This window comes from Arctopsyche grandis, chromosome 9, assembly GCF_051622035.1.
Source record: "Arctopsyche grandis isolate Sample6627 chromosome 9, ASM5162203v2, whole genome shotgun sequence".
NCBI lineage: Eukaryota > Metazoa > Arthropoda > Insecta > Trichoptera > Hydropsychidae > Arctopsyche > Arctopsyche grandis.
In genome coordinates, this window is record NC_135363.1 from 29,796,014 (window position 1) to 29,816,311 (window position 20,298).

A 20,298-nucleotide genomic window follows, 5' to 3' on the forward strand; every position below is an offset into this window, starting at 1 on the left:
CTGTTGAGTGATTTAGGAGCTAATTGCTTCAAAAAACTGCAAGGGGAGGTACCACTTCCGATAAACCTATGAATTTTTACCCGATAAATGAAATAATATACTATTAAATCAAACTTAGGCACTGAACTACAGCGAAATTGAAAGGTGATTTAAATTGTATATAAAAATACATAAAATTATCCTTGCGAGTTAAATTAATTAAAAATTAAAATAAGCATACCGGTAAATGAAGTTGCACAGCAATATAAACAAATATGAAAAACAGAAAGAAAAAAATTGAACAAGAAAAAACTACCACTTATATTTGACTAGTCTTCACTTATTTTTTTATAATGCTTGGTATTAATTTTGAACTTCTAGATATGAAATTTCAGTTCAATACACCAAAAACGTTCCGAGAAAAACATTATAAACCTCGATTCTCTATAGTAAAAATACTACCTCCAGTGAAGGTTAAAATATTTCAAAAATATGAATTTATAAAATTTATCATTATTATTATATCTAAAAAAAATTTCATGTCTGATTCGTTGAGTGGCTTAGGAGATAATTGAATCCAAACACTATAAAAATTGCGTCATTTCAATAAGCATTTTAGTAACTGATACTAAGTGTCAATTCGAAAAAACTGACAGTGTTCAAAAAATCAATTCTGATTTTCTTATTATCACAAAACTTCATCTATTGTTTCCATGTACATTATATAAGTAAAAAGTTATCGCAAACATACACCGTTGTTTGAGATTTGAATAATGATCCGACGGGAACGGTCGGGGTAATTGTGTCCAACACGTAGAGTTAAACGGTTTCAGTTTTTCAGCGCGTTTTCAACAGGTCGTTAGCTTCTCACTAAAGTATTTTTTCGAGGGACGTCCCGGAAAAGAAGGAGTTCCTCCCCCATTAATTAAATGACAAATCCGTACCGATTTATCCTGAAAAAGTTCCGGGAAAAAATTATACGAAAGTCAGCGAAATTGGCCATTGTCTGCAAGACGAAATCAATTTGATTTCCTAGCAATTTAAACACTGTCACTACAAATTCTTAACAATTTCAAATATAAATAATTGAAGCAGTTTAATAACATACACATTTCGAATTAATTAAATTTGAATAATTGAAATAGAAACTCTTCTTATTTTTTTTTTTATTTACTAGAAGGTATGTTTGATTCCGATTTGAAATATTCCTTTTTGTGTTTTCCACTATATGTATATGTATACATAGTGCAAACAGACACCGGTAATCTAACGTTGGATGGAGAGGTGTTAGAAAGAGTGAAAAGATTCAAACACCTGGGTACCTGGCTGAATGAAGAGATGAACCCAGATAAAGAGATGGCTAGAACAGCATTTATCAAAATGAAGGCGGCGCTTACAAACAAGCATATCAATCGTCGTACGCGTTTGAAATTCGCGAAGAGCTACGTCTGGACAGTGTTAATACATGGATGTGAAACGTGGACTCTGAAGACCAGGATGATCAGCCGCATCGAAGCTTTTGGGATGTGGGTCTACAAGCGTATGCTGAAGATCCCTTGGACCAAAACAATATCAAATGAAGCTGTCCTCGGCATGATAGGGAGAGGCAGAGGAATTGTTTCTATCATCAAGCGGAGAAAGATGGAGTACCTCGGACACATGATACGGGGTCCAAAATACGAATATCTCCGTTTGATAACCATGGGGAAAATAGAAGGTTAAAAATGGATTGGCAGGAAAAAGTTTTCTTGGCTTCGAAGATCTGTTCCGAGCCGCTGAAGACCGATGCGGATATCTTCAAATAATCGACGAGGTGGTCGCCAACGTCCGGATGCGGACAGGGCATTGAGAAGAAGAAGACTATATACATACATACATACATGTGCATATATATACATACATACATGTGCATAATAACCTGTGTTTTTCAAAACAATATAAACAGATGGAAAGGTTGAATAAAAGCCAGCAGTATAGCTCGGTGGTTGGGTTAATACTAACCACTTAGAGGTTTACGGGTTCAAGCCCTGGGTTAATCTCGATTGAAAATAATTTATTTGGAAGAATTTATGTAGTACTGCTGGTCAGAATTGTATATTTGTGATTTAAAGTCGATCGTTTCTAACCAAAGTTTTCCAATTTATCTTATTTAATGAAACAATGGTTGAAACGATTCCTAATCATCAAAATTGGCAAAACCATCCTACCTACTTTGTCACCACTATTTGAATATGATTTCAAAATTTGAATCTATAAATTTATATACAATGTATGAAAAAGTTTAATACCATACGTGTCGCTCAAAGGCAAACCATAATGGCATCATGGGAAAACATAAATTAAAAAAGCATAGCTATTTTTTTCAAATAATGCATTTTTAAAATTATCATTAATTATATAATAATTATGTAATTTAAGCTAGTATTAAACTCAAATTAAATGACATTATTATATGCTCGGCCGTACATAAATTCCATAGTTTCAAGAATATATGTATGCTTATGTATTTTATAGTTGTTTTAGTAACGAAAGGTTTATTTATTTAAATTATTTTTGTAAATATCATCATCATCATCATCATCATCTACAGCAATTTTCTCTCAGTCTCTGTTTTGCGCAACTCTCATCTATCTCACCCATACTTTTTCCTATTTTCATTTACCCATCTTCCCTACAGTCTTCCTATTACCCTATTGTATTCTCTCGGGTACCATTTTTGCACTTATTTTGTTCACTTTTCGTCCATTCTTCTAGCCACGTGCTCCGCCCATTGCCATTTCAATCTCTTCAATGTATCCTCTATATCCACTACCCTTGTCATACTTCTCACCCACGTATTCCGTGTCCTGTCTTTCCTTATTATGCCAAGCATACAGCGTTATATGCTTCTTTGCGTGCATTGGACGTCATCAGTGGCAAAACACTTTGATTAAAGATATTTTTCTTCTGCAAAGTAAAATTTTTGATTTAATAAAAACGGAATTCATTCATACAAATTTTGTACATGTCTTTATTTCTACTTCTTTACTACCGCATATGTCTATTATTTGACCTAAATATAAAAAATTGTTTACTACTTCCACTATCTCATCATCTAATGAAATGTTATTAGGTATGCAAAACTATTGAATATTAATTTGGTAATATGTAAATGAAATTAAAGACAACACATTAATGAATTAAAAATGTATATGAAGAGTGTGAAATTGTATTTTAAAATTTAAAAAGTAACTGTTGCAATTTTTACTTGTGAGATGCGTAAGAGTGGTAGAAAGGAGCGCATCATATCAATCTGACAGATTTTTTTTTATTATTTTTTTTTTATTTTTTATTTTTTTCCAATCTGACAGATGACTCCGATGTAATATTCATGTCGGATATATTTGCTTACTTTAATAAGAACAACCCCTGTATCTCAGAAAAACATCGAAGCGATCGAAAGAGTAGAATCAGCTCTCAATTTTTCAGACGGTTATAATTAAACCAAACCATTAAAATATGTAGAAAAAAACGGCGTTCAACCATCGAGTAGAAGCTTTGTATTTTCGTGTGAAAATTATAATGCTCATCCTCATTCATAACTACTAATTGAAAAAAATAATCATTCGCAGTAAAAAATATCAAAAGCGAACACGTTACAAGCTAACGACCGACAAAAAAATTAATAAAGATAAAAAAAAAACCGCTCGTACAATATTTATATTTTATTTAGACGATTTTTTCCCTCGGCTCAAAGGTGTGTGATATTTATCAATTCAGCGAACGTCCCATAAAGGGATGGCCATTTATAAAACGTCACAGCAATACTTATCAACATGGCTGCCAAGAACATACACACACTTAGCGATTCTTTGATGTCAAAAAAAAAGCCCGATAACCCTTTTCTACCCTACGTACATTCGTCGATGCCCTTTTTGACATTTAAAATTGGATCGAGCATCTCTATGGTACATTTTTAAATTGCAAACTCGCACGTTTACGTTTGCATCGTCGTCTGAAAGAGCCAATACGGAGGCTGAATTTAAGCAATCGATCTCTTTTACCGTCATCCAGACGTCTTCAGTTACTTATAATTGAAATTTACGGCCTGAAACAGGCGAGTTAATTTTCTGTATTGCATTCGCTAGAGATTTTCGAATGATTTGTCGATCATGGATTCTTTAAAGCCGAACTTTTCGTTGATTAAACGACGGAATGTATACCCGTTTGGTTGAGCTCGCATGGAGTATGGAAGGGTATTTTTCCGCGGAAAAACTTTTATTGCGGCCGTTTGAAACGGTCGTAAAATGGTATTTGTTCAGCGGAGGAAGCACGATGTCATCTGTAAAAACTATAAAACATGTTATTTAACGCGAAATGGTACGACATATAGCGGTATGAGCTTGTTATTGTGACGCCATCTGAACGACGAGGCTCTTTTGATCCATAGTCACGATTGAATTTGTACAAAGTTTATGGACCAATCGCTGTATGTATTCATTGTGTAATTTAATTTTAATTTAATATAATACGTAAACATATTTGTAAGTGGCGGAAGTCCAATTTTCAATTTCAAAAACATTATTGACTAGAGGTTTCACCCGGCTTCGCTCGGTATTTGTAATATAAACCACTTAAAAATGGCTAATCTAATAGTAAACATTCGATTGTTTTTTTATTAAATTTATTTGAATCGAAAAAGAATAATATTCAACGATATCGATATCGTCGATATAGAAATTTTGGTTTCTTTTCGATGCTTAACACACCAAGATTTCTTTATTTTCATAAAAACGTTACATTTATATTATTGGTAGATATGTTCTAGAACTACAGATTTAGTTATGGAACGACGATGAATTTAAAATGAGATATTTGGAACTTAGTAGCCAGCAGTATGGCTTAATGGTAGCGTGTATGTTTAGCACCAAGTGATCAGTGGGTTCGATCCACCATACTGCTGGTTAGATTTGGGGGTATTTGTGACTCCAAATCGATCAATTCTTATCAGAGTTTGCCAATTTTATCTGATCATTGTTGAAACGGTTCCTCGAAATTGGAAAAAAATCATCTTTCCTGTTGTCACAAATCTTCTGTATTTATTGTGTGTATAGTTTGTAAAAATTATGTACCAAATCTAAATCCATAGATGTTTCAATTGATTAATTATGTAATTAATTGTTATTTCGTGTTCTTCGGCTTCTGAAAATACAGTGATTTATGTAATAATGAAATGATGCATTGTTTGTAATTAATTGTCCAGGAAGGCGCATTGGGGTCTTCCTGTCAAGCCTTTCTGGCTTAAATAAATAAATTATCATTTCGTAGAAAATATATCTATGTAAAAAATAAAATAAACTTTGTTTCACTAATTAACTTTGGTTCACTTTGTTTTGCTGCTGTACTGACCGTCACTTGCGGGGTCGATATTAATGACTACCACTCTCGGAGTCTCGATGGTTATGATTATCACTCTCGGAGTTGATGGTGATAGTCTTATGTGATGGAATCTTGATCTATATAAATGGTTTTTATCTTTTGGGTTGGGCAAAGTCCGGCATTCCTGTCTGTGACTGCATTTTTAAGTAAAACTTAAATAAATATGTATATGCAGTGGCGGCTCGTCCATACGCACTGCGGTACTGCAGCACCCCCAAGGAAATTGAGAAAAATTTAATATTATTATATACATAAATGTATGTATGTATACAATAATGATCATGCATCGCGGTACTAATATCAGAAAGTGAGGCATCGTTTATGATTTTGTGCAGTACGGTTTTCGATGGAATATGCCGAGTGAGCGAAGGAGGAGCGCGGGGGCAGCTAGAAGCTTGGTCTGTACTGCACTCCCAACAGTACAAATTTCTTTTTGCGTTAGTGTGTCAATTGAAAAGAAATGATTATGAACAGTGACAATTTTAACGAAAAGGTGATAGACCTTTTTTCATGGAAAAAAGACAGAAGAATCAATTTTTTAATGAAATAAAATACATATAATGTTTAATTTTTATAATTTTGTTGTTAATAGTAAAATATAATCCAAATAAACATTTTTTTTATTTTTAATCAACCGCATCACCCCAAGATATCTTATCCACGAGCCGCCACTGTGTATATGTATATATTATTTTTAATCGATCATACATAGATAGATAATATGCTAAAATATGAGTGCATTTTTCATTAGAATTCAAATAACATATGTATATGCATGTACATATATACATATTATAACTTTTTGATCGATCGTTTAAAAGATTTTTCTGCATGGTTTAGCTTTAACGTTTGCTTATTTTTTATTATAAACCATTCATGTGGATAGTGTTTTTGTGCAGAAGTTTTTTTTTATTTTTATGTTCAAGTATTATTCAAAGCCTTTTAAAAACACTTTGTTTCGAAGCAGACTCAAAAAAAATGTCACAGTGATTTGAAACGACTTTCACCTCACAAAAACAATTTTTTCCAACTCCGTTTCAGAAAAAATTACCACTTAACCTACTACGCAACCGCATTATATTTTTATGCACACAGCACGCCCTTACATAACGCTATTATGAGGGTGTTTTGCCGCACAGGGGGGGGGGGTGAGTTTTCCTTGAGTGAACCGTAGTGTGAAAGTCGCGTTAGGATAGAGCGGTTCGCCTTCAAGGGCCGCTGCACCGGACTCGCTGAGCTTGAATTTCCCTGATTTTCACACGTGGAAAAGCAGCCGCACAATTTATAAGCACCGAGTGTTATTGGATTCCAGGCATAAAGAACGGAATGGGGGAAGGGGTGGGTTCACAAACGGCCTGGAAAAGCATCCTACCCTGTATATGGCTCCCGCACGTGGCGTATACGCTTTGATTGATACGTGGCACGCGCTTCGCAACACTACAGGCTTTTCACGAAAACAACAATGAATGATTCCTTATTGTGGAAAATTCATATTATCATCATCATCATCATCAACATTGTCAGCTATTTACCACACACTGAATGTATAAAATACGCAATCCAATACGCTAAAGGTGAGCACTAATGAAAAAATCAAGTCTCTCAAAACAAGCAGAATATACCCCGATATACCCCGCAAGGCGATGTGGGGTATCTCCTCAATATATACCCAATATTATAATCGCTATAGTTCTTTATCAACTCAAAATAAAATAAAATTATATCACGCGCTCATATGACCATTATTAACCTAAGCTTCACCTGTATGGAATAACGCCTAGAACACTAACCATTCCAAGCTCCAAATAATACAAAATAAATCCCTAAATATAATTTATAACACACCCATATATACTAACTTGAAAATAACTGCATGCCATAAATAATATTACGTTTGTTACAGACATTACTAACAAACTGATCAGTAGATTATATGACAGAATCACTAATAATTACACTAACAGACTTGTGAAGAGTTACGGTGATTAAATCAAAATGTCTATACTCTTCAGGTATAAATACAGATTACCTAAACAAAATCTGCTTTAGATCGTCGACTTTAAAGAGTATTTAATTAATATTATGTACTAGATGTATTATGACCATTTATAAGAATTGTAAATAAGTTTTTGAGCTATTTTTACTATTACGTTGTACATTACCACGCAACCAAAAAAGCTTGCATACGCCTGTTTTAACGTATTCGTCTTGTTGTTTTTTTTATTTTTAATTGATTTTTATTATTATTAAATTATTTTCACAATACATCATATATCTATTTTAACAGCTATTAATCTACTGATCATTTTCTATTTTACAATTTTAATTTAGTTTTGTTAGTAATCATAGTATTATATTATTCTAATGTTAATGTACAGAATAATAAGAAAAATAAATAGAAAACCCATTTACAATTCTTATAAATTCTCATAATACATCTAATACATAATATTAATTGAAGACTCTCTAAAGTCGACGATCTAAAGCAGATTTTGTTTAGCTCTTCTGTGTTTATACCTGAAGGGTATAGCCATTTTGTTTTATAATCACCGTGACTCTTCACAAGTGTGTTAGTATTGTTATTAGTGATTTTGTCATAGAATCTACTGGTTAGTTTGTTAGTAATGTCTGTATCACACGGAATATTATTTATGGCATGCATTTTTTTCAAGTTAGTATATATGGGTGTATTATAAATTATTTTTAGGGACTTATTTTGTATTATATGGAGCTTGGAAAGATTAGTATTCGAAGCGTTATTCCATACAGGTGAAGAAATGTACGTATTTGAAAAAAAGTCGACACTATCGGTATTTATTTTTTTAATACCTTTACTACCAAATGCATATTTTCGGTCAAATACCGATACCAACGGTATCGTTATTTTCGATATTGCAATTCCTAATCTTAGTACTATTCTCTTTACACATTGACCACCAAATTTGATCCACCAAAAATCTATATAACACTCAGTCTGTTGTAATTTTCATCATTTCCTTTTAATCCTCACCCAATTTTCAACCCCAATAAGCAAAGACGATTGACCTATACGATGGCTCTGAGTGAGTGTTTGCTCACTTTGCAAAGGGTCTTTTATTGAGATTTTAATGTGCGGCACACACCCTCGTCGGCTTCATAATATGTTTCACATCTGTCCGTCCGTTCGTCCGAATCCACTTCCGGTTTTACATATTCACGGGGCGAAGGCACTCCGGCACATCTGTCCACATCTGCCCTTTTCCAAAAGTAATTTTCATTTTTCGACAAGGGAAAGCATTTTTTCCGGCTTGTCGTGTCGCTTGAATATGAAAGCAGTTCCGGTCGACAATGAGTTCTTACTGGGTTTTTATTGAGTTTACAAGTAAACCGAAAACGAATAGAATACGCACGTTATGTACCCAAACAATGAAACCAATATATGCACATACATATGTATGTATGTACTTCTTAAAATAATACTATTTATATCTAAAACATAGCGCATACGCCACTATCTAAAAAAAAAAGAAAAAAGTCCGAAAGCGATTACATTTTTTTTAATATTCAACAGCTATGCACAATCATCATTATTATTTGATCATGATGGCTATTTATACTTTCGAAACATCTAAAATATTGATGAACTCTTTCCATATACAGAATGTTATGAAGGGTTCTAGGACACTTACCCCCGGACACATACCCTTCGTCAAAAACCTCCTAAACATTAACCCCCCGTGCAAATAACACCCCTCTCCCCCCCGTCAAGGATAAAAATATTTTATAAAAATTGAAAGTATCTTTAATAAAAAGTCAAAAGTCAGTATCAATGCTAATTTATTTCAGCCAAAATAATGCAGATTCAGAAATACATATATCAGATTCTTTATAAATAATCAATAATCTATAATAAAAAATCAGTAATCAATAATAATAATTTAAAATATACAAAACTCTAAAATCAATTGTATTTTAATCTCTTTTTCTCGATTTTACAAATTCCATCATGGATAGTCAATACCACAGAACGCAAACGCTAACCGGTGACTAAAAGTCTTTTAAATTGATATTTATTCTATTTACAACAACAAATTGAAATTATATGTATACTGTATATAAATTGAAATTCAATATGCACTACTGCACTTAATTTATTCGTATTTACTACTTTACTTTATTATTAATTATTAATTATTAATTAATATTTTTAAACAATTTCTGGCCTACCCAGTTTCTCTTCAGATTCTGGTATACATATAATTTTGAAAGAGTATATACATATGTTTGTTTGTTCATGAGAGTCAATTTAATAAAAAAAACAAATGATTATTGAAATAAATTTATATAAAATAAAACTATTCAAATAAATTTAATAAAATGTTTACTATTAGATTAGTCATGTTTAAGCGGTTTATATTACAAATACCAAGCGAAGCCGGGTAAAACCACTAGTAAGCTATAAAGCAATCAAAATAAAACGTACAGATCACGAAAACGAGTTTACCTTTTGCACAATATTACACGGACTTCACTGAAGTGATCCGAACTGTAAAAGTCTCATCAATACCATAATAATAGCATATAAAGATGTGAGATTCGGTTGAGGTTTTCCGTGAAAATACAACGTACGTACAGGTATATAAAAGAAAGTAATTTCTTAGCGGGAAAATCTTTCGGAAATTTCGCGTATATAAACAGAGGAAAATCGGAAAAAATATATCGGTTCCGGATGACCTAATAAAGGAAGAATAATCCTACTTTATATCACGGCATTAAGCCCTTGAGGGCTCACGATAAGAATAGAGGGGGTCTCGATTTTTCATATGCCCACAAAGAAATATATCGATATCACTCACAGAATCGAAGCCCGGCTTAAAGTCTATCCTTTGTTATTGGACACGGAACAATCTTACAGCTAATATAGGTAGCACCGCAATCAAAATATAAAATCTGCTCTTGCAAATACTATATTTTATTTCCGAGTGGAACATAAAACCTCGTTTAACGTAGAACTACGTCTATTCGTGAGGTTTAGTATCATACCCTATACGTCGTCTGTATCTTGTGCGATGTTACGTGTGATAGGTCGAGGGTATATTCTATTGATACAGGATTAGACCTGGCTCATGTGAGGCCATCTCATTTAGAACGACCTATGCTGCAGTTTCAGTGGTAATTCTGTTGTGTTGTGTGCTTGCAATAAACATTGTTTTGTGTGCAAACGGTGCGGTGTGACCTGTCTAGCGATAAATATCTGACCACAACCGTAAATTACTCCAATGGGTCGTTTCAAAAATTGTTATTGTCCCGCTTTGTTTTGAAAAATATACATACATATGTATATGTTGATTACTCAATTGCATCTCAATCAAGTATTAATACGAAATATTAATATAATCGTATATACGTAGATTGCAAAAATGTTATAATAATAAATACGTCTCGAATACTAACCTCTTCAAGGGCACAAAATCCTTCGCCATAGTTCTTTATCAACTCAAAATAAAATTATATCACACGCTCATATTATCATTATTGACCTATGCTTCACCTGTATGGAATAACGCCTGGAATACTAACCATTCCAAGCTCCAAATAATACAAAATAAATCCCTAAAAATAATTTATAACACACCCATATATATTAACTTGAAAAAACTGCATGCCATTAATAATATTCCGTTAGTTACAGACATTACTAACAAACTAACCAGTAGATTCTATGACAGAATCATTAATAACCATACTAACATACTTGTGAAGAGTCACGGTGATTATAAAACAAAATGTCTATACCCTTCAGGTATAAACACAGATTACCTAAACACAATCTGCTTTAGGTCATCGACTTTAGAGAGTCTTTAATTAATATCATGTATTAGATGTATTACGAGCATTTATAAGAATTGTAAATAGGTTTTTGAGCTATTTTTCCTATAACGCTGTACATTAACATTAGAATAATATAATAGTATGATTACTAACAAAATTAACTTATATTTTAAAATTAAATTTTACAATTTAATTTAATTTGGTTAGTAATCACAGTATTATATTATTTTAATGTTAATCTAAAGCATAATAGAAAAAAGAGCTCAAAAACCTATTCACAATCCTTATAAATGTTCATAGTACATCTAATACATAATATTAATTAAAGACTCTCTAAAGTCGATGACCTAAAGCAGATTGTGCTTAGGTAATGTGTGTTACCTGAAGGGTATAGACATTTTGTTGTAATCACCGAGACTCTTCACAAGTGTGTTAGTATGGTTATTAGTGATTCTGTCATAGAATCTACTGGTTAGTTTGTTATTAATGTCTGTAACAAACGGAATATTATACATGGCATGCAGTTTTTTCAGGTTAGTATATATGGGTGTATTATAAATTATTTTTAGGGATTTATTTTGTATTACTTGGAGCTTGGAAAGGTTAGTATTCGAGGCGTTATTCCATACAGGTGAAGCATAGGTTAATAATGGTAATATGAGCGCGCGATATTATTTTATTTTAGTAAAAATCATAATAATAAGTAAAATTATGACGCTAGTAAATAGATAAATTTCAATGTATAGGTAATATTCATTCTACTGCTATACTGTTGGTCAGGCTTGGATGTTTGTGAGTCCAAGTCGATCGTTTCTTATCATAATTCGCCAATTTGAATTTGTTGAAACGCTTCCTTAAAATAGGCAAAAAAAAATCATCCTACCTGCTGTCACAAATCTTCTGTATTATGTATAGAGGTACGATAGTCACAGTGCTATCCATTGTTCCATTGTTGTAAATCCTTTGTAAAAAAGGTTCGTCAAACCTTTAACAATGCATTTACAACCTTTGAACAATACGCGGCACCTTCTGGGTCCGGTGACTAATTATGTATGTACAATTTGTAAAAAAATATGTACAAGTCTAAAATTCTTTTGTCAATTTCAAAAGGAACCCATTTATTTCGAGCTGGCGTATCCACGCGCCTCGCTTTGGTGATGACTACCACTCTCGGAGTCTTGATGGTGATGACAAACTTATATTCTAACAGTAATGAGCTTATTTACTCTTTAAAATAATTAAGTGTTGAAGACACGTGTCGTACAATTTTGGTTATTCAGTGTTTAAGGTGTGCTTTTAATCAATGGTATTACTAATTAAATAAGGTGTGCCACAAATCAATGGCGCTACTTATTAAATTAGGTGTGCCACAAATCAATGATGTGTCTTTTCCCGGTCTCCCTCACGGGACCGAAAGTGAAACGCCCGAAAACGCAAATATCGGAAGGCAAAGATTGAAAATCGAAAGATATTAAGTCGAAAGATCAAATAAGAGATAAGACATATAAAAAATGACTTCTTAAACGAAAACCATGTGAAACGTAAAGGAGGTTAGTAAAAAAAATGGTGCATGGTAAACGGTACTATGTATGTATATATATATATATATATATATATATATATATATATATATATATATATATATATATAATATATATGAGTGGCATGCGGTGAAATTAGCTCACTTTTTGTCATACAGCCTTGTTTAATGTGCGCGCGCAGAATACGGGAGGAAAAGCCCGTTCCTCTTGTTCCTGTTGTATCCTGCTCGCGGAAATTAAGTGAGTATGTATGACGGGGGGAGAGAGACCCTTTTTTTATCTTTCGACTTACGATCCTTCGATTTTCGATCTTTGCCTTCCGATATTTACGTTTTCGGGCGTTTCACTTTCGGTCCCGTGAGGTAGACCACAAACTTTAGGCGTGGACCGATTTTAAATGATATTTTTCAGCTTTCATCCACCCGAGCAACGCAAAGCAAAGCCAGACATCGCCGGTCAATAAATTTAAGTATTATTATAATCAAAAATACTTAAAAATTCTTTTTATTGCCGTTGAGTTTTATTCTCTTGACATTTGACATGTGATGCACTTTACGACCAGCATGCAAATTCCAACAATGCAGTTGTATTGTGCACTTTGTTGCCCTTTTTTATTTCAATCTGGCGAAAGCAATCTTAAAAGTACATAAATACATGTATATATATGCACCATGTCGACACACCAGTGGTAGTGAAAATCGGCAGGGCTGTGCAGCAGCTAATTTTGGATATATTAAAAAAAATCTAAGTAAATCAAGTCGTAACATACATACTGTGACGATTTTGATATATTTTCGAATAGTCAAATTGGGAATTTATATAGTATTAATAAAGATTTCTCTTCGACAAATCGACAGCCCTGGTTCTAAGAGATATTTTTGCGTGGCGGAATCTTTCGCGCGCGTTAATTTTCCGGAAGCGTGTGCAACTGCATCGGTCGCATAGCCCATTACTGCAGTTGCATCGCGGGACTATTAGACCAAACTGCAACCGGATGCGCAATCTCACCCAACAAGTAATAGCTTGTACACCACATTTGTACCCAGAGGGACCTTTCTAAGACCGCGAACCGGAGATAAACCCGCTCTGATGCATCCGACCGTACAATCGACTCGCATACAACGCTCATTGCAATAAACCCATGCAATAAGAACAACTGAAAATGGAAAAGTCTACGCTTAAGCTACACACACTTTCAATGTACAAAGTAAATCTTAGAAAATATACACACGTTTGTATATTTTTTTGATTAAATACTTTTTATTATTACTGAATCATGTTCACAATACATCCTATATCTATTTTAATAGCTGCTGACCCACTGATAATTTTCTATTTTACAATTTTTATTTTATTTTGTTAGTAATCATAGTATTATATTATTATAATGTTAATGTACAGCATACTAGGAAAAAGAGCTTAAAAACCGATTTACAATTCTTATAAATGCTCATTATACATCTAATACTAATAATATTAATTAATGACTCTCTAAAGTCGATGATCTAAAGTAGATTGTGTTTAGGTAATCTGTGTTTATACCTGAAGGGTAAAGACATTTGTCATCAAACAAAAATAAAATAAAATTGTAAAATAGAAAATTATCAGTAGATCAGTAGCTATTAAAATAAATACAAGTTGAATTGTGAACATAATATATTAATAATAAAAATCATTTAGAAATCAAAATCGGACTTTTATTCATGTATGTTTGATTTGTTAAAAATTTGTACTTTTTGAATAGTTTAATGTGACCGTTTTAATTTTCTGCCCGTTGCAGCAAAATAGCAATGGCGCAAAGCTTTTCGACCGCACGGATAATGTGAACCGAGATAACTGTTTTCCATTAGAGTTTTCCGATAGTTTTCCGGACGCTGTGGGATGTGGGCTACCTGCAGCTTTTCCACGCTGACAATATAATAAAAAATAAATACAAATTTTAAAGCTTGCGCTATTTTCAAAACATACCATACGTGCAGACAAAGTTTGAACCAGCAAATTGCAATTTATGCATTCTGATTTACTTTTAAGCATTTCAAATGGGAAAATCTACAAATTTATGGCTTGAAAGTGCTATTTAAAATAAACTAAAATAATGATTAATATAAATATATGATTTTTTTTATTTTTAAGACATATTAATTGTTCTTTGGGTATTTTTAAAGGCCCATCCAAACAAACATTAAGAAAATGAACAAAGTTAAGAAATTATTTTTGATATACCATGTTCGTATTAGTTGAGTTTAACTAGCCTCAATTTTACTCCTCTTTTGATGTTAGTATTTGAAATATGTATGTACAATTTTAATAATATCTTAATAATGCTCTTTAGGGTCGAAAAACTGAAGCAAATTCTGATTTGGTAATCTGTATTTATGACTAAAGGGTAGAAATATATTTTGTAAGACCTTTCACTCATTTGTTAGTGTGATTATTGTTAGTTTTTCCATAGTTCTTGTTAATTCATAAGTGGCAGACATGTACATGGTATGTTGTGTTAATTCATAAGTGGTAGAAAACATGTACATTTTGATGTGCTAAACATGATTTTCAATTATTTATTTTTGACTTTTTGCATTCTTGAGCATAGGAATATGAAATCTATATGTTCTAGTGTAAATCACAATTAAGTGTTTCATGAGAATGGAGGTTCGAGTGACTTATCCTAGTGTAGTGCCCCCCTTAAAATGAAATTATGGCTTTTCATAAGCACACAAGACAGTGTACAACTTCATATTTTCCGATTTTCCACGCAGTGCCACCGTTGTTTATAAGGTGAAGGTACTATTTATATTAAGAGAAAATCACGTGTGGCATGAATAATGCATACTATACAACCCCTTCTTACCTCCCTATCTACACGCCCGCCGTCACATTTTCCCGTTAACGTGCCGGGCCCTTTTTCTAGATTAAATATTCATAAAATTTGTACCAGGTGGCGAAGAACCGAACCCGAAAGTCTCCCCAGAAAAACAAAGGTGTATTTTAAACCACCCATCTTCAAATTGAATGGAGACGTGCCACCTTCCCCAAGGAGGGGTATTATTCATTAATGCGTTCGAAAAGGACTTCTTTTTTTGGACTAGGAGAGAAAAATTTGGCTCGTCTGAGTTTTCCTCGGTTGCTTTCGCGTTTGACCTGGAAAAACTTGAATACACGCACGTTTCGAAAGGTAGCATTTTTCCGATAACAAAAGACGACATGAACCAAATTTTTCACTTTACTGTTCCGTGAATGTTTGTACAGTGTAAGGGCGTGTTTCTTTTCAAAATAAATAATAAATTTATCTTTATTTCGCTAAAAAAAAGCTCTAATGATTCAATTCAATATTATTTCTCACTTATTATTTGTTACTATTATTTGTTATTATTATTTGTTACGTTATTTGTGTATGCTTACCGCTGTTATAGAATATAAATATTATAAAAATACTTAATTCCAAAATATACGATGTAGTTCATTCAAAATTGAATTTCAAATTGTCTACCATTATATTGGTTATATATTATGTATATATAATGTATGTGCATTATTAATAATTTATTAGACAGACAGTATTACATACATATATTAAGCATACACTTCAGCATACAAATATCAAGGTTGCCTTTTTCAAGTACCTGAAAACTACATAATAATTGAAAAATGCGCATGTTTTATATAACTATTATAATACCAAATAAAACAATGAGTACAACTCAACTGAATGTGGTTAATATATTAAAAACTAAAATGGTTTTTTTTACTCAGATTCAACAAATATTTCTGTAATGAAAATAATATTTATGTATAGAATAGGATTGAATTTTCCTGCGAAAAATGAAAATAATTACACAAATCGTGCAAACACTCATTATTAAAAATATAGAAAGCAAAACTTTAAACCATAAAATGCGCAGATGCTGTGATTAAAATAATAGTCGCACCGATGATAATCGAGCATCTGCTTTTCGAATTGCAAATGCAAATGATTTTTGCAAAAGAAAATCATTTTCTTCATAATGGATGGATTTGAACATATTATACGTACAAAAAATATTATATATAGTAAGTTAATGTAATGATTGCGCTAGAAAAAATTATTTCGAAAATATTTAGTATCGGAGCTGAGACATAATAACATTAAGTGCATATCAAAGCTGTCTTGTAGGATTCTTTATTTTACTAAACTGTTATCTTTATAATGATATTGAATTATAAATTGTATGATTTGTTTAATTTTTCTTTACAAATGAGTACAATAAGATCAATTTGCAGTGTGTGTTCGTTAGCTTAATGCACATTGATCAATCACTTAGCGTAATTTGATTTAATCTTATAAATTGAAACTACATTATTCCTGTATCACATTACATTAATGAATAGTTGACGGATGCTTTCCTTTGTATATTAAATTCACGAATAATAATGATATGTATATTTTTTCATTTTATTCAAATTCTGGTGACCTTAGGTTTACATTCGTGCATGTTTTTATATGAATGAAAGTGCGAAATATCAGGAGATGTAATTCGAGTAATCCTTGAATATTTAATAACACGAAGACACATACAAAACAATAAAAGGGAGCCGGTAAAAAAATTTAAGTAACACAAAAAAAAGAGTGTAATTCGCGCGAAACGGCGCCCACGAGGAAATAATAAATTCGCTACCGTGTTGTAAATTTCCCCGTAAAAAGTGCAATTCGCTTTAAAAGGCCCCGCAGCGCGGCGACGCGGCCTTTACTAGTGTGTGTGTGTGTGCGTTCGTCCGTAATAATGTCTGACGAAGGAAAGAGTGCGGAAAATGAAGAAGCAGAAGTTATGTGCGTGTAGACGAAGGAACAAAGTGGCTCTTACGCCAGTTCATTTCTCCTCAGGGATGATGTGCAAAAATTTTCCTCGCCCGGGAAAACTTTTCCGTTTTTCCGGCGCCCTCCCCCCACTATGCTCTCCCATCCTACCATGCTGCCGTGCGAAGTAATACGTAGTGATTTTTGAGGTTTTCCACGTCGGCGAACCGCGCGCTTGCAAGTTTTCCGCGGACACACAAGAGAATTTTCCGCGAAAACGTATTAATCACGCGGCTCAATGATTTCAACTACGAGAAAAATATCTAATATGCTATTGTGAGATTGAAAAATTGTATGTATTGCAGAAAAAAAGCCCCAATGTTTATATTTCATATAAGAATAACTATGAATCAATTTTCTCTCTATTGCATGCGGTTAAGTATAGGAAAAATTTTGAATATTTGAATATTAAAACCATTTTGCAAAAATCATTATTTAACAACACCGAAACTAAACATTTCTTCTGTAAATCTAAAAATCAAACATTTTGAATATTATGTGTCATACTTTCTATTGAAAATTGTAATTATATACATCACGTAATTTTAATAAAACTTCTTTTTAAATAGATCTTAGATACATATTTTTATCATTTTTTACTATATATTTTATTTAAAAATAAATGACAATATAGTGTTTAAATAAAACAAATAAACAATTTTTTTACTAGCCCAAAATTTCACAACAATTTTTTTTTAAATATCAGTCGTATTAAAGAATAATTTACTTATTCTTTTATTTAATTTTGTATTGTTTCAAGAATAAAATTTCATATACATAATTCTATGTATGTATTATATTAAAGAAGTCAGTGTATTTGAATGATTAAATTCACTCAATTGGGCAATCAATTACACAAAAAAAATTGAAATACGTATATTTTACACAAAGATATCAAGCTATAATTAATTTTGGCGAGAAAAACTTTTTCGTACTATGTTTATATGTAATATAATAATAAAATTTATTCGATGTCTGTCAGGGTTCAGTAAAAAATTTTCAAAACTACTCTTATCATTCCCAACATGGCTCTATTGAGGTTTTCATGAAAAACGTACAGCGCTTTATGAAACTTCATCTCGGAAGTGGAGTCGGGATGGGGAAAAACAGGAACGAGAGGGGGTTTCGGAAAAGTTGAGAGACGAGCACGCGTTCAATACTGGAAAATGGTGGAAAATAATATAATCACATGCGAAAACTTTAAAGATATTTCATTTCGTTACGGCGAACTTTGACGTTTGATATCGCGATGAAGTTGTGACATTTTTGTCGAAATTTTTTCATTGAACTTATCGAGCGCTTTGTTGAGCGTATTATCAAATTTAACTTCCGTGCCGAAAAGCAACCCATCAACCATTCTTTGAAAACTGGCGAAACATACGCTCAAAACAGATTTATAACATTTATAGCATAAAAATACACATACATAAATACATACATACACCAGCCTCAAATCTACATGAAATGAGGCGTACAGATACATATTTTAGCTTGATCATTTAAAACAGATTTTATCTCTATTACTCATAGAAATCAGCTCGGATCTAAAATAATAAAAATGTTCCTGTTGATTATTATAATTAAAAAGGACCATAGATTTATAGAGAGTTCTTCGAAGATTGGTTGAAGACTAAATGGGTTCCATATATAATATTCCGTTTGTTACAGATTTTACTAACAAACTAACCAGTAGAATCTATTACAGATTTACTAATAACCACTTGTGAAGAGTCTCGGTGATTACAACAAAATGTCTATACCCTTCAGGTATAAACACAGATTACCTAAACACAATCTGCTTTAGGTCATCGACTTTAGAGAGTCTCTAATTAATATTATGTATTAGATGTATTATGAGCATTTATAAGAATTGTAAATAGGTTTATGAGCTATTTTTCCAATTATGCTGTACATTAACATTAGAATAATATAATACTATGATTACTAACCAAATTAAATTTAAATTGTAAAATAGAAAATGATCAGCAGATCAGTAGCTATTAAAATAGATATAAGATGTATTGTGAACAAAGTTTAGTAATAATAAAAAGCATTTAAAAGTCAAAATCAAAATCAAATAGTTTCCTGAAGTGAGATATTTTTTAAAAAAATAAGGGGTTGGTTGGGAAAACAGGATTTTTTGTGGATAATTCTTCTTATCATCCGAATGAAACTATAATATATGTATAAATAAAAAAAGACGGTCTTATGAATTTTTTTATTACGGTCTTATGACTTATGACGGTCCAAATTTTACTGCCTAATGTTACAAGTCCAATTCAACCCATGGACCAAGATGTCATATCATTAATGAAACGGCTTTACCGAGCTGATGTTCTTAAAACTCTTGCTGAGGAAGATGATAACTTGATCAATTACTTAAAAAAAAAAATATCAAATCCCTGGCCAACAGTAAAACCAATAACATGGTTCTATCATGGAGAAAGATTATTCCCAACATGGAAATAGATTTATTGGATTGTGAAGGGATCGAGTAAGGTATCTGTATCTGAAATATACAGATTAATGGAAAATGTTACTAATTATAGTTTTGTTAATTTATACTATATTATAGTCGTTAGTTTTAGTTTAAAACTGTTATTTGTGAAATAGTTCATAAGCAATTTGCTATTTAATAATAAATACAAATATGTTTTTATAAAAGAAGATGGCCAAGACCACTTTTTTGACGTTTCTCTTTCCGATGTCACCTATCTG

General features: G+C 32.2%; 2 protein-coding genes across 2 annotated transcripts in view; one reads left to right on the top strand and one right to left on the bottom strand.

The window, feature by feature from the left end:
- Nucleotides 1–20,298, top strand: part of LOC143916694 (uncharacterized) — a 577,487-nt gene that overhangs the window by 418,140 nt on the left and 139,049 nt on the right. The window lies entirely within an intron of this gene.
- LOC143916695 (NHL repeat-containing protein 2) overlaps nt 1–20,298 on the bottom strand; it is a 501,476-nt gene that overhangs the window by 305,967 nt on the left and 175,211 nt on the right. The window lies entirely within an intron of this gene.